The following is a 13304-nucleotide window of genomic DNA, read 5'->3' on the forward strand; positions in this document are numbered from 1 at the left end:
GCGTGTTCTTCTTTTAGTCCGCTTTCTGTTGTCAGTGGCACTGGAATCTGTGTTTTTTTGTTGCATCATCTTGCTGCGTCAGCTCTCTGTGTGTGTGGTGCCATTCCTGGGCAGGCTGCACTTTCCTTCGCGCTGGGTGGCTCCTTACAGGGCACATTCCTTGCGCGTGGGGCTCCCCTACGCGGGGGACACCCCTGCATGGCAGGGCACTCCTTGTGCGCATCAGCACTGCACATGGACCAGCTCTACACGGGTCAAGGAGGCCCGGGGTTTGAACTGCAGACCTCCCATGTGGTAGACAGACGCCCTATCCACTGGGCCAGGTCGACTTCCCCAAAATTCTATTATTAACCACAGTCCATATATGGTTTACATTAGGCGTGTCGTGTCCCCTCCCGCCCCCAATAAACCACTGTATTATAAACACCTTGCTTTAGTGTGGTACATTTGTAATAATTCATGAAAAGAACATTTTTATACTTATAATATTAAGGATACTCCATCATTACAATAGAGTTCACTATGTTATAGAGTCCCATGCTTTATCTTTTAATTTTTTTTCTATTAACATATATACAATGTAAAATTTCCCCTTTTAACCACATGCACATATATAATTCAATGCTATTATACTCAAAATATTGTGCTACTATCACCACCACCCATTTCCAAAGCTTTACAATCAACTCAAACAGAAATTCTGTACAAATTAAGCTATTACCTCCCCATCCTCTGTCCCCAACGCAGTCCCTGGTAATCTATATTCTAGGTTTGAATGCTATTCTTTTACTTATTCTAATTATTTCATATCAGTGATAAACAATATTTGTCCTTTTGTGCCTGGCTTATTTCACTTAGAAAAATGTCCTCAAGTTTCACCCATGTTGTCATTTGTATCAGGACTTCATACCTTTTAAATGTTGAATAATATTCCATTGTTAATATAATAAATTTTATTCATCTATTAATTGGTTAATGGACACTTGCCTTGCTTCCATCTTTCAGCAATTTGTGAATAACGCCACCATGAACACTGGTAAACAAAAATCTGTTCAAGTCCCTGCTTTCAATTCTTCAGGGCATAAACCTAGAAGGGGGACTGCCTGGCTCACATGGTAATTCTATACTTATCTTCCTGAGGAACTGCCAAACTCTTCCATTGCAGCTTCACCATTTTACATTCCATTAGCGATGAATAAGTGTTTCTATTTTTCTACATCCTTTCCAACACTTGTAGTTTTCTGTTTTTCTTAATAGTAGCCATTCTAATGGGTGTGAAATGATATCTCTTTGTGGCTTTGATTTGCATTTCTCTAATAGCTAGTGATGTTGAGCATCTTTTCAAGTACTTTTTAGCCATTTCTATTTCCTCTTTGGATAAATGTCTATTCAGTCTTTTGCCCGTTTTAATTGGGTTGTTTATCTTTTTCTTGTTCAATTGTAGTCTTTCTTTATATATTCTGGATATTAAACCCTTATTAGATATGCGGTTTCCAAAAATTTTCTCTCATTGAATAGGCTGTCTTTCACTTTCATGAATCTTTTTTTTCGTTTTTTAAAGATTTATTTATTCTCTACCCGCCCCTTGCCACTTGCACTCACTGTCTGCTGTTTCACTGTGCATTCTTCTGTGTCTGCTTGTCTTCTCTTTAGGAGGCACTAGGAACCAATCCTAGGACCTCAGCTCCCTGGTTTGTTGTGTCTCTCATTATCTTTTCCTCTGTGTGTCTTTTTTTGTTGTTGCATCATCTTGTTGCGTCAGCTCTCCGCACGGGCCAGCTTGCCATGCAGGCCAGCTCCCCTTCACCAGGAGGCCCCAGGAACCGAACCCAGGACCTCCCATATGGTAGACAGGAGTCCAGTCTCTTAAGCCACATCTGCTTCCTGCAACAAAGTCTTTTGATGTTTGAAAATTTAGAATTTGAGGATATCCCAGTTATCTATTTTTTCTTTTCACTGCTTGTGCTTTGAGTGTAAAGTCTAAGGAACCATTGCTCAACACAAGATCCCAAAGATGCTTCCCTACATTTTCTTCTAGGAATTTTATAGTCCTGGTTCTTATATGTAAGTCTATGATCTATTTTTAGTTATATGGTGTGAGAGGGGTCCCTTTCATTCTTTTGCAAATGGATATTCAATTCTCCCAGCACCAATGGTTTTTCCACTTTAAAAAATTTTATTGAGAATGGATGTGGCTCAAGTGGTTGAGTTCCTGCTTCCCACATGGAAGGCCCAGGGTTCGGTTCCCAGTGCCTCCTGAAAAAAACAAAACAAAACAAAAAAACCCAACAAACAAGACAAACAAAAAGGGAGACTCAGGGAGACTGATGTGACTCAGTGGTTGAGCACCAGCTTCCCACATATGAGATCCTAGGCTCAATTCCCAGCCCCCAGCACCGCAAAATTTTTTTAATTGATGCATATCATTCATCTATGAACATACATAAACAATAAGTGTAAAGTAAAAGTTGTGAACTTACAAAACAAACATGCTAATTATAATACAAGGCTCTGATATATCACCCACCCAACACATTCCATTGTCGTGAAACATTTGTTACAAACAATAAAGGAGCACCTTCTACTATTAACTATAGCCCATATCTTACCATTTGATATATTTTTCTCTCAAACCACCGAATTATTAATACTCTGTATTAGTATTATATATTTGTTATAGTTCATGAGAGGACATTTTCATATTTGTTCTGTTAACCACAGTCCATTTTCTACCACAGGATTTTGTATATTATACAATCCCATGTCTTGTATAATCCATTCAAAGTTTACACTCAGTGACTCTCATTATCACCAGCACAACTTTTTGTTGTTGTTGAAGACACTATTCTTTCCCAATTGAGTGGACTTGGCAATCTTGTAAAAAATAAATTGACCAGGGAATCAGATGTGGCTTAAGTGATAGGGCTTCTGCAAACCCCGGGAGGACCCGGGTTTGATCCCTGGGGTCTCCTGGTGAAAAAGAAGAGAAAGCGTGCCTACATGGTGAGCCAGTGTCCACGTGGCGAGCCGAGTGCCCATGTGGCGAGGTAAGTGCCTGCGTGAGTGCCCACATGGTGAGCCAGTGCCCGCACAATAGAGTCATGCAGCAAGATGATAACACAACAAAAGAGAGATGAAGGGGAGAGTCAAGGTGAAATGCAGCAGAGACCAGGAACTGAGGTGGCGCAGGTGACTGGGAACCTCTCTCCACATCAGAGGTCCCCAGGATTGAATTCCAGTGAACCGTAGAGGAGAAAAAAATGAGAAGAGATGACAAAAAAAAAAAAGAGAAACAGATACATCAGACCACACAGCAAATGGACATAGACAGCAAAAATAGTAGAACAGGAGGAGGGGAAGAGGGAAAATAAATTAATTTTAAAAAACCAATTGGCCACACATGTGAGGGTCTATTTCTGAATTTTCTTTTTCTTTTTTAAAGATTTGTTTATTTATTTATTTCCCTCCTCCCCCTGCCCTGGTTGGCTGTTCTCTGTGTCTATTTGCGGTGTCTTCTTCTTTGTCCACTTCTGTTGTTGTCAGCAGCAGCGGCACGGGAATCTATATTTTTTTTTGTTGCGTCATCTTGTTATGTCAGCTCTCCGTGTGTGCAGCGCCATGCCTGGGCAAGCTGCACTTTCTTTTGCGCTGGGTGGCTCTCCTTATGGGGCACACTCCCTGCGCATGGGGCTCCCCTACACGGGGGACACCCCTGCATGGCACGGCACTCCTTGTACGTATCAGCACTGCACAAGGGCCAGCTCCATACGGGTCAAGGAGGCCCGGGGTTTGAACCACGGACCTCCCATGTGGTAGACGGACGCCCTAACCACTGGGCCAAGTCCGCTTCCCGTATTTCTGAATTTTCAATTAAATTCCATTGGTCAATGTCTATCCTTGTGCAAATACCATGTTCTATTGATAATTGTAGCTTTATAATATGCTTTGAAATCAGGAAGTGTGAATCCTTCACCTTTGTTCTTCTATTTCAAGATGGTTTTGGCTATTTGGGGTACCCTACCCTTCCAAACAAATTTGGTAATTAGCTTTTCCATTTCTGCAAAGAAGGCTGCTGGAATTGTGATTAGCATTGCATTTAATCTGTAATTCATTTTGGGTAGAATTGATTTCTTAAAGATATTTATTCTTCCATCTACAGACATGGAATGTCCTTCCATTTATTCAGGTCGTTTAATTCCTTTTAAAGATGCTTTGCAGTTTTCTGTGTATATATCCTGTCCATCCTTAAATTTATTCCTAGATATTTGATTCATTTAATTGCTATTGTATTAGTAAATGGATTTTTTTTTCTTAATTACGTCCTCAGAATGAGCATTAATTATAGAAACACTACTGGTCACTACCTCAGCTGCTGCTGGAGCCGCCAGCCCTTGTCAGCCAAGCCTGGCTGAGAAGGTTGCAGCTGAAGCCCGCTGCCGCCCCCCGAGGGCATCCCAGGCCACGCCATGGTGAAAGTAACTTTCAACTCGGTTCTGGCCCAGGAGTCCAAGAAGGATGAGCCCAAGAGCAGTGAGGAGGCGCTCATCATCCTGCCAGACGCCACCATGGTGGACTGCAAGGACCCAGATGAGGTGGTCCTAGTTGGCCAAAGAAGAGCCTGGTGTTGGTGCATGTGCTTTGGACTAGCGTTTATGCTTGCAGGTGTCATTCTGGGAGGAGCATACCTGTACAAGTATTTTCCACTTCAACCAGATGATGTGTACTACTGTGGAATAAAGTACATCAAAGATGACGTCATGCTCAGCAAGCCTTCTGCAGATGCCCCAGCTGCTCACAGACAATTGAGGAAAATATTAAGATCTTTGAGGAAGAGGAAGTTGAATTCATCAGTGTGCCTGTCCCTGAGTTTGCAGATAGCGATCCTGCCAACATTGTTCATGACTTCAACAAGAAACTCACTGCCTATTTAGATCTTAACCTGGATAAGTGCTATGTGATCCCTCTGAACACATCAACTGTCATGCCACCCAGAAATCTGCTGGAGTTACTTATTAACATCAAGGCTGGAACTTATTTGACTCAGTCCTAGTTGATTCATGAGCACACGGTTACCACTGATGACATCGAAAATACAGATAACCTGGGTTTCTTTATCGATTGTGCCATGAGACAAGGCAACTCACAAACTGCAATGCAGAGAAACCATTAAAGGTATTCAGAAATGTGATGTCAGCAAATTGCATTACCATCCGCCATTTTGAAAACAAATTTGCTGTGGAAATTTTAATTTGGTCTTCAACAGTCAAAGAGAACATATGGAGAAGATTTAATATCACAGCATAACCCCACCCTTTGTATTTTGTGCAGTGGTTATTTTTTAAAATCTTCTTTCATGTAAGTAATAAACAGGGCTTTACTATCTTTTCATCTCATAATTCAATTAAAACCATCACCTTTAAAAAAAAAAAAAAAAAAGAAACCCTACTGATTTTTGTATGTTGATCTTGTAACCCACCAGTTTCCTGAATTAGTTTATTAGCTCTAGTAGCTATATTTTCAATTTTTGGGGACTTTTTATATATAGGATCATGTCATCTGCAAATAGTTAAAGTTTTACTTTTTTATCAATTTGGATCTATTTACTTCTTTTTCTTGCCCAACTGCTCTGGCTTAAACTTCCAGTACAATGTTAAATAATCATGCCGAAGAAGTTTCCCTCTATTCCTAGTTTTCTAAGTGTTTTTATCAATAAAGGATGCTAAATTTTGTCAAATGCCTTCTCTGCACCAATGGAGATGATCATATAGTTTTTCCCTTCATTTTGTTTGTGTTTAGTGTATATGATGGTTAATCTGATGAGTCAACTTGGCCACATAATGATGCCCAGATGTTTGATCAAGCAAGCATTGGGTTAACTATACTGCAAGGACATTTCATAGAATTAAATCATGAGTGAATTGGTTGCATCAATGGCTGATTATATCTACAGTCAACTGGGGGGACTGCCTTCAGCAATGAGAGATGTCTCATCTAATCAGTTGAAGGCCTTAAAAGAAGTGATTTCAGCATATGGGAATGAAATTTCCTGGGGAACTCTTGGAGGACTTTCATTGGAATTTCTGGCCTGCCCTACAGAATCTGGACTTGTGTACTCCCATGTCACATGAGACAATTTTATAAAATTTCATATTTACTGGTACTGCCTATCAGTCTTGTTTTCCTGGAGAACCCTAACTAATAAAGTATATTATAGTAATTGATGTTCTTAAGTTGAACCACCGTTTCAGACCTGGAGTAAAACCCACATGATCATGGTACATAATTCTTTTAATGTGCTCTTGGATTTGATTTTCAATAATTTTGTGGAGAATTTTTGCATTTATATTCATAAATATTCATAAGGGAAATTGGTCTGTAATTTCCTTTTATTGCTGTGGGGAGTTTGAAATTATTTATGAATCCCCAAAACAGATATATTATTACTCTATTTCTCTGAGTATGATATCGTTGCATTAAATCCAGTTGAGAGGCTTTTGATAAGGGTACTTGATAAGATCGCTTTAGGGCTTTATATTGGACTACTTCAGTGAGTTCTTTTTTATTTTTTAAAGATTTATTTATTTATTTCTCTCCCCTCCCCCCCACCCTGGTTGTCTGTTCTCTTTGTCTATTTGCTGCGTCTTCTTTGTCCACTTCTTCTGTTGTTCTCAGCAGCACGCGAATATATGTTTCTTTTGGTTGTGTCATCTTGTTGTGTCAGCTCTCTGTGTGTGTGGCACCATTCCTGGGCAGGCTGCACTTTCTTTCGCGCTAGGCGGCTCTCCTTACGGGGTGCACTCCTTGCGCGTGGGGCTCCCCTATGCGGGGGACACCCCTGCTTGGCAGGGCACTCCTTGTGCGCATCAGCACTGCACGTGGGCCAGCTCCACATAGGTCAAGGAGGCCTGGGGTTTGAACTGCGGACCTCCCATGTGGTAGACGGACGCCCTAACCACTGGACCAAGTCCACTGCCTTCAGTGAGTTCTGACTCTGGTTTAGTCTCTGACCTCTTTCTGGGTCTGATATAAATGGAAATACAGAAGAGAGACTGAGAGAGAGATATAGGACAAAGGATGATCTGCCATATTTGATTCTACAGTGTAAGAGAGAGGACTGCAGGAAAATAGAAGCCCCTGAGTGACTCGTAGAGCTGAGGCCCAGAGAGAGAAGGTCTGGTAAGAGACAAGCCCTATGCCAGGTTTGCCTACAGCCGCAGAAAGAAGAGACCTTGGCAGAGACTGTCAGTCATCTTACTTCACTACATGGCAACAGACCAGGATCAACAGAGCTGGCTTCAGTGAGAAAGTACCTTGAGTTGGATATTTCACGGCCTTAGAACAGTAAACTTTTACCCCAAATAAAACCCCTTTATAATAGCCAACACATTTGCCAGTTCTTTGCCCCAGCAGCCCTTTGGTAAGCTAAAACAACTGCAGTATTGCTATCTGTCAGTGGTATTAGGATGATGTTGGCCTCACAGAATGAGTTAGGTAGTGTTCCCTCCTGTTCAATTTTTTTTGAAGGGTTTGAGAAGGACTGGTATTAATTGTTCTAGGAATAACTGGTAGAAGTAATCTGTGAAGTCATCTGGTCCTGGGCTTTCCTTTGTTGGGAGGTTTTGGATGACTGATTCAATCTCTTTACTTGTAATTGGTCTGTTGAGGTTTTTATTTCTTCTAGAGTCAGTGTTAGGTTGTTCATGTGTTTCTAAAAAATCTATTTCATCTAGGTTGTCTAATTTGTTGGCATACAAACTGTTCCTAGGATCCTCTAATGATCCATTTTATTTCTGTGAAGTCAGGAGTAATGTCTCTCTTCTGATTTTGTTCATTTGCATCTTCTCTTTTTTGCTTTCTTGATCTAGCTGAGGGTTTGTCAATTTTATTGATCTTTTCAAAGAACAAATTTTTAGTATTGTTAATTCTATTTATTCTCAATTTCATTTATTTCTGCTCTAATATTTCTTTCCCTCTGCTTGCTTTGGGATTAGTTTCCTGCTCCTTTTCTAGTTCCCCCAGGTGTGCAGTTAGGTCAATGATTTAATTAAGCTCTTCTTTTTTAATGTAAGCATTTAAGGCTATAAGAGTCTTTCAGCATTGCCTTGGCTGCATCCCATAAGTTTTTTTTTTTTCTTTTTAAGATTTATTTATTTATTTCTCTCCCCTTCCCCCTCACCCCAGTTGTCTGTTCTCTGTGTCTATTTGCTGTGTGTTCTTCTTTGTCTGCTTCTGTTGTTGTCAGTGGCACGGGAATCTGTGTTTCTTTTTGTTGCATCATCGTGTTGTCTCAGCTCTCCGCTTGTGCAGCACCATTCCTGGGCAGGCTGAACTTTCTTTCGTGCTGGGCGGCTCTCCTTATGGGGTGCACTCCTTGCGTGTGGGGCTCCCCTACACGGGGACACACTTGCGTGGCAGGGCGCTCCTTGCGCGCATCAGCACTGTACATGGGCCAGCTCCACACGGGTCAAGGAGGCCCAGGGTTTGAACCGTGGACCTCCCATGTGGTAGACGGATGCCCTAACCACTGGGCCAAGTCCGCTTCCCCTCATAAGTTTCGATATGCTATGTAAACATCACATCAAGATGTTTACTGATTTCCCTTGCAATTTCTTCTTTCTTTTCTGAAATTTCATTTTTTTTTAATTGTTTAAGAGTGTAATTTAATTTCCATTTATTGGTGGAAATTCCAGTTTTCTGCCTGTTATTGATTTCCAGCTTCATTCTTTTATGGTCAGAGAAGATGCTTTATATAATTTCTTTTTTTTAAAAGATTTATTTATTTATTTATTTTTCTCCCCTTCCTGCCCCCCCACACCCCAGTTGTCTGTTCTCTGTGTCTGTTTGCTGCGTCTTCTTCGTCCGCTTCTGTTGTTGTCAGTGGCACTGGAATCTGTGTTTCTTTTTGTTGCGTCATCTTGTTCGTCAGCTCTCCGTGTGTGCAGCACCATTCCTGGGCAGGCTGCACTTTCTTTCATGCTCGGCGGCTCTCCTTACGGGGTGGACTCCTTGCGCGTGGGGCTCCCCTATGTGGCACGGCACTCCTGTGCACATCAGCACTGCGCAAGGGCCAGTGCCACACGGGTCAAGGAGGCCCAGGGTTTGAACTGCGGACCTCCCATGTGGTAGATGGACGCCCTAACCACTGGGCCAAGTCTGCCGCCGTATAATTTCAATCTTTTAAAATTTATTGAGAGTTGTTTTGTGACCCAACATAGGGTCTACTGTGGAGAACAATCCTTGTGCATTTTAAGAAGGTATATCCTATGGTTTGGGGACACAATATTCTATATATGTCAGTTAAGTCTAGTTCATTTATCATCTTATACAAGCTCTGTTTCCTTACTGATCTTCTCTAGATATTCATTAACTGATGAAAGTGGTATATAGGAGTCTCCAACTATTATTGTAGAGGTGTCTATTTCTCCCTTCAATTTTGCCAGTATTTGCCTTGTGTATTTTAGGGCAGTGTTTTGGTGCATAAGTATTTATGGTTATTATTTCTTTTTGGTGGAATGTACCTTTTATTAATATATAGTGTCCTTCTTTGTCTCTTGTCTATTTTAGCCAGTATTAATATAATTATCCACTCTTTTTTGGTTACTATTTGCAAGGAATATCTTTTTCCAACTTTTCACTTTCAATCTATTTGTGTCTTTATATCTAAGGCAAGTCTCTTATAAACAGCATACAGATGTATTATGCTTTCTATCCATTCTGCCAATATGTATTTTTTGATTGGAGAGCTTAATCCATGAACATTCAGTGTTATTACTATATAGGCAGTACTTAACTCAGACATTTTGTCCTTTGTGTTTGGTATGCCATATCTTTGTTTTGTCTCTGTTTTCCTTTACTGGAACCTCATTTTCTATATAGCTGATCTTTTGTGATGTTATCTGACTGAACACCTCCTCAGTTCTGATTTTGTAAATTTTTTAAATACTTTCTCTGTGGTTACCCTGAGGTTTATATACACAAGCTATATTTATAACCTACTAATTTGAAAAGATACCAACTTAAGTTTCAATAGCCTACATTTTCTCTGCTCCATACCCTCTATTTCCCCTTTACTTTGCCCTTTTAAAATGTTGTTTTTTTCCCCACTTTATATTTTGCATGTCCATAATCAGGAAATAGGTCTTTTTCTTATTCAACTGTATTCTGATTCTTATAGGAATTAAAGAGTAAAGTTGTATAATGAGGATACAGTCCTATTGAGTTCTTTTTTAAAAATATATATTTTAAATTTATTTTTAAAAGATATTTAGATTATATAAGATGCTGCATAAAAAATATAAGGGATTCCCATACACCCCACTCCCCAAATTAAAAACTTTTCTTTAGTGTGGTACATTTATTGCAATTCATGAACACATTTTGGCGCACTGCCACTCAGCATGGATTATAGTTTACATTGTAGTTTACTCTCTCTCCCACTCAATTCTGTATGTTATGGCAGGATATATAATGGCCTGTATCTGTCATTGCAATGTCATTCAGAACAATTCCAAGTCCCTAAAATGCCCCCATACTATATACTCCTTTTTCCCTCTCCCTGACTTCAGCAACTCCAGTGGCCACTGTCTCCACATCAATGATATAATTTCTTCCATTGCTGGAATCACAGTAAGTCTATAGTAGAATACCAATAAGTCCACTCTAGTCCATATTTTATTCCCCGATCATGAGGATTCTGGGATGGTGATGTCCATTCCACCTCTAATTGAGAGGGGGAGTCGATCCCATATGGCTTATGAATGGGACTCTCTTGCTTTCAGTTGTAGACTCTCTTGGTTCCTTGGTATGGTGGTTGTCCATCCTCACCTCCTTGTTTATTGTCCTGGGCAAGCAGAAAAAACTGGAGAGTAGATGTCCTATTGGGTTTTGCCTGTACCCTTTGAGTTACCCTTAATGATAATTCCATTTCTTCACATTATTCCAAGCTACTCTCCCGTCTTTTCCTTTCAACCTGCACAATTCCCCTTAGTAATTCTTATAGGGAAGGTCTCTTGTTAATGAACTTGCTGTGTTTGTTTATCTGTATATATTTTAGATTCTCCCTCATTTTTGAAGGAAAGTTTAGGCAGCTAAAGAATTTTTCACTGGCATTTTCTCTCTTTCACTACCTTAAATAAATCATACCATTGCCTTCCTGCCTCTATAGATTCTGATGAGAAAAGGGCACGTAGGTCTTACTGAAGATCCATTTTATGTGGCGAATTACTTTTCCCTTGCTGCTTTCAGAATTCTCTTTTTCTTCAGCATTTGACATTCTGATTACTATGTGTTTCAAAGTAGGTCTACTAGGATTTATTCTGCTTGGAGTGGATTGCGCTTCTTACACATGAATATTTATGTCTTTCAATAAGAATTGGGAATTTTTGGGCCATTATTTCTTAAAATATTCTTTCTGCTCCTATAGCAGTTTATTGATGAATTCCAGAAAGAAATATTGGATTATGTTTGTAAACTGATCTTTTCCTCTGGGCATATTAGATTATATTGGCTTCAGAGGTTTACTTAATTACTTAATCAAATAAACCTCTTATGTCAGTGTGCCAGTACAGCGTTGAGTCCCCGCCCCTTGGTGTGTGGGAACTCACATATAAAAGACATGGCAAAGGACAGAGCTGAGGGTTTTTTGATGTTGGAGTTTGATGCTGAAGCTTTAAGCTGGAGTCCCCGGGAAGTAAGCACACAGAGGAAAGAAAGCAAGCCCCAGGAAGAGAGGCACACTGAGCCAAGAAAGAAACAAGCCATGGGAAGAGTGGAACCCTAAACCCAGAGAAGAGCAAGACCCTGGAAGAGAGGAAGCCAGAACCCTCACAGATGTCGGGAGCCATCTTGCTCCAACATGTGAAAATAGACTTTGGTGAGGGAAGTAACTTATGCTTTATGGCCTGGTATCTGTAAGCTCCTACCCCAAATTAATATCCTTTATAGAAACCAACCAATTTCCGGTATTTTTTATCAGTACCTCTTTGGCTGACTAATACGGCCACCTTTCCTTTCTCTTCTTTTCAGACACTCATGACATATATTTGTGTGCTTCCTGCTGTCACTTAAATCCCTGAGGCACTGCCCAATTTCTTCTACTATTGTGCCTTTCATCCTTATAATTTCTGTTATGTATTTTTTATACTCTCAAATTCTTCTTTATGCTCATATATTGTTGTCTTCTTAATATCCTTTAGCTCTTTTAGTTTGCTGAAGACTGCCAATGCAACAAAGCAGAAATGGCTTGGCTTTTACAATAGGGATTTATTAGGTTAAAAGCTTACAGTTCTCACACTGTGAAAGTGTCTAAATCAAGGCATCATCAGAGATGCTATCTCACCACAGACCATCTGCTAGCAGTCCAATCCAGGGTTCCTGCCTTGCGGCAAGGCACAATGGCGGCCTCTGCTGATCTTGGCCTCCACCTTTTCTTCCAGACTCACTTTCTCCCTGAGCTCAGCTATGGGTGATCAGACACATGGCAGGGTCCATTCATCTCTTCCCTCGGCCCCGGGCCTTGTTGCTTCAGCTTTGGACTGCTCTGTCTGTGGCTTTTCTCTCTTTCCAGGGATCATCAACATCTGGAGGATTCTCACTGTTACTGTGGCTTTTTTCCTGTGTCTGCTTTTTTTTTCCTCTCCCTTTATAAAGCACTCTAATAAGAGGATTAAGACCCACCCAAAGTCCCACAATCTAATCCAAGGCCCTTAACTGAAGCAATCTAATCCAAAGGCCCCTTAACTGAATCTAATTAAAAGGTCCCACCTACAATGGGCTTACAGGCACAGAAATGGGTTTGCTTTAAGAACAGCATTTTTCTGGGGTCCACAAAAGACTCAAACCAACATAAACTCTATATCCATAATTTCTTCATCTCCTTGAACTGATTTAGGAGACTTATTTGCACTTTGATTAACTGTTCCAAATTCTGTGTTTCCTCTGAAGTTCTAATTTGTTCCTTGACTGACCCATAGCTTCCTGTTTTAGTATGGTTTGTAATTTTTTGCTGATGTATAGGCATCTGATTATCTTGATGAGTAAGCACTGAAGGTCAGTTTCTCCCTCTTGTCAAGGGTTTTTAATTTTTGATTGGCTTTATACTAATGTTTTTCTTTGATGCTCGAGTCATCTTATTCTAGATCTTCAAAATACCCCAAGTTATCTAGTAGATTTTCTCAGCTCTTCATTTGTTTCTTGCCCTGGATATGCAGTATACAATTTTTAATATTGCAATTGTATCACCTCAAGGAGAAAACTTCCTTTCCTCTGTTCTTTCTCCAGGAATATTGATTTGTTCTGTTTTTGTG

General features: G+C 40.3%; 1 protein-coding gene and 1 pseudogene across 1 annotated transcript in view; one reads left to right on the forward strand and one right to left on the reverse strand.

The window, feature by feature from the left end:
* The window catches only part of HEXA (hexosaminidase subunit alpha), a 41314-nt gene that overhangs the window by 22011 nt on the left and 5999 nt on the right, over positions 1-13304 (reverse strand). The gene's annotated exons all lie outside the window — the stretch shown is intronic.
* Positions 4467-5386, forward strand: LOC101433459 (integral membrane protein 2B-like; annotated as a pseudogene).

Source organism: Dasypus novemcinctus, chromosome 3, assembly GCF_030445035.2.
Source record: "Dasypus novemcinctus isolate mDasNov1 chromosome 3, mDasNov1.1.hap2, whole genome shotgun sequence".
Lineage (NCBI taxonomy): Eukaryota > Metazoa > Chordata > Mammalia > Cingulata > Dasypodidae > Dasypus > Dasypus novemcinctus.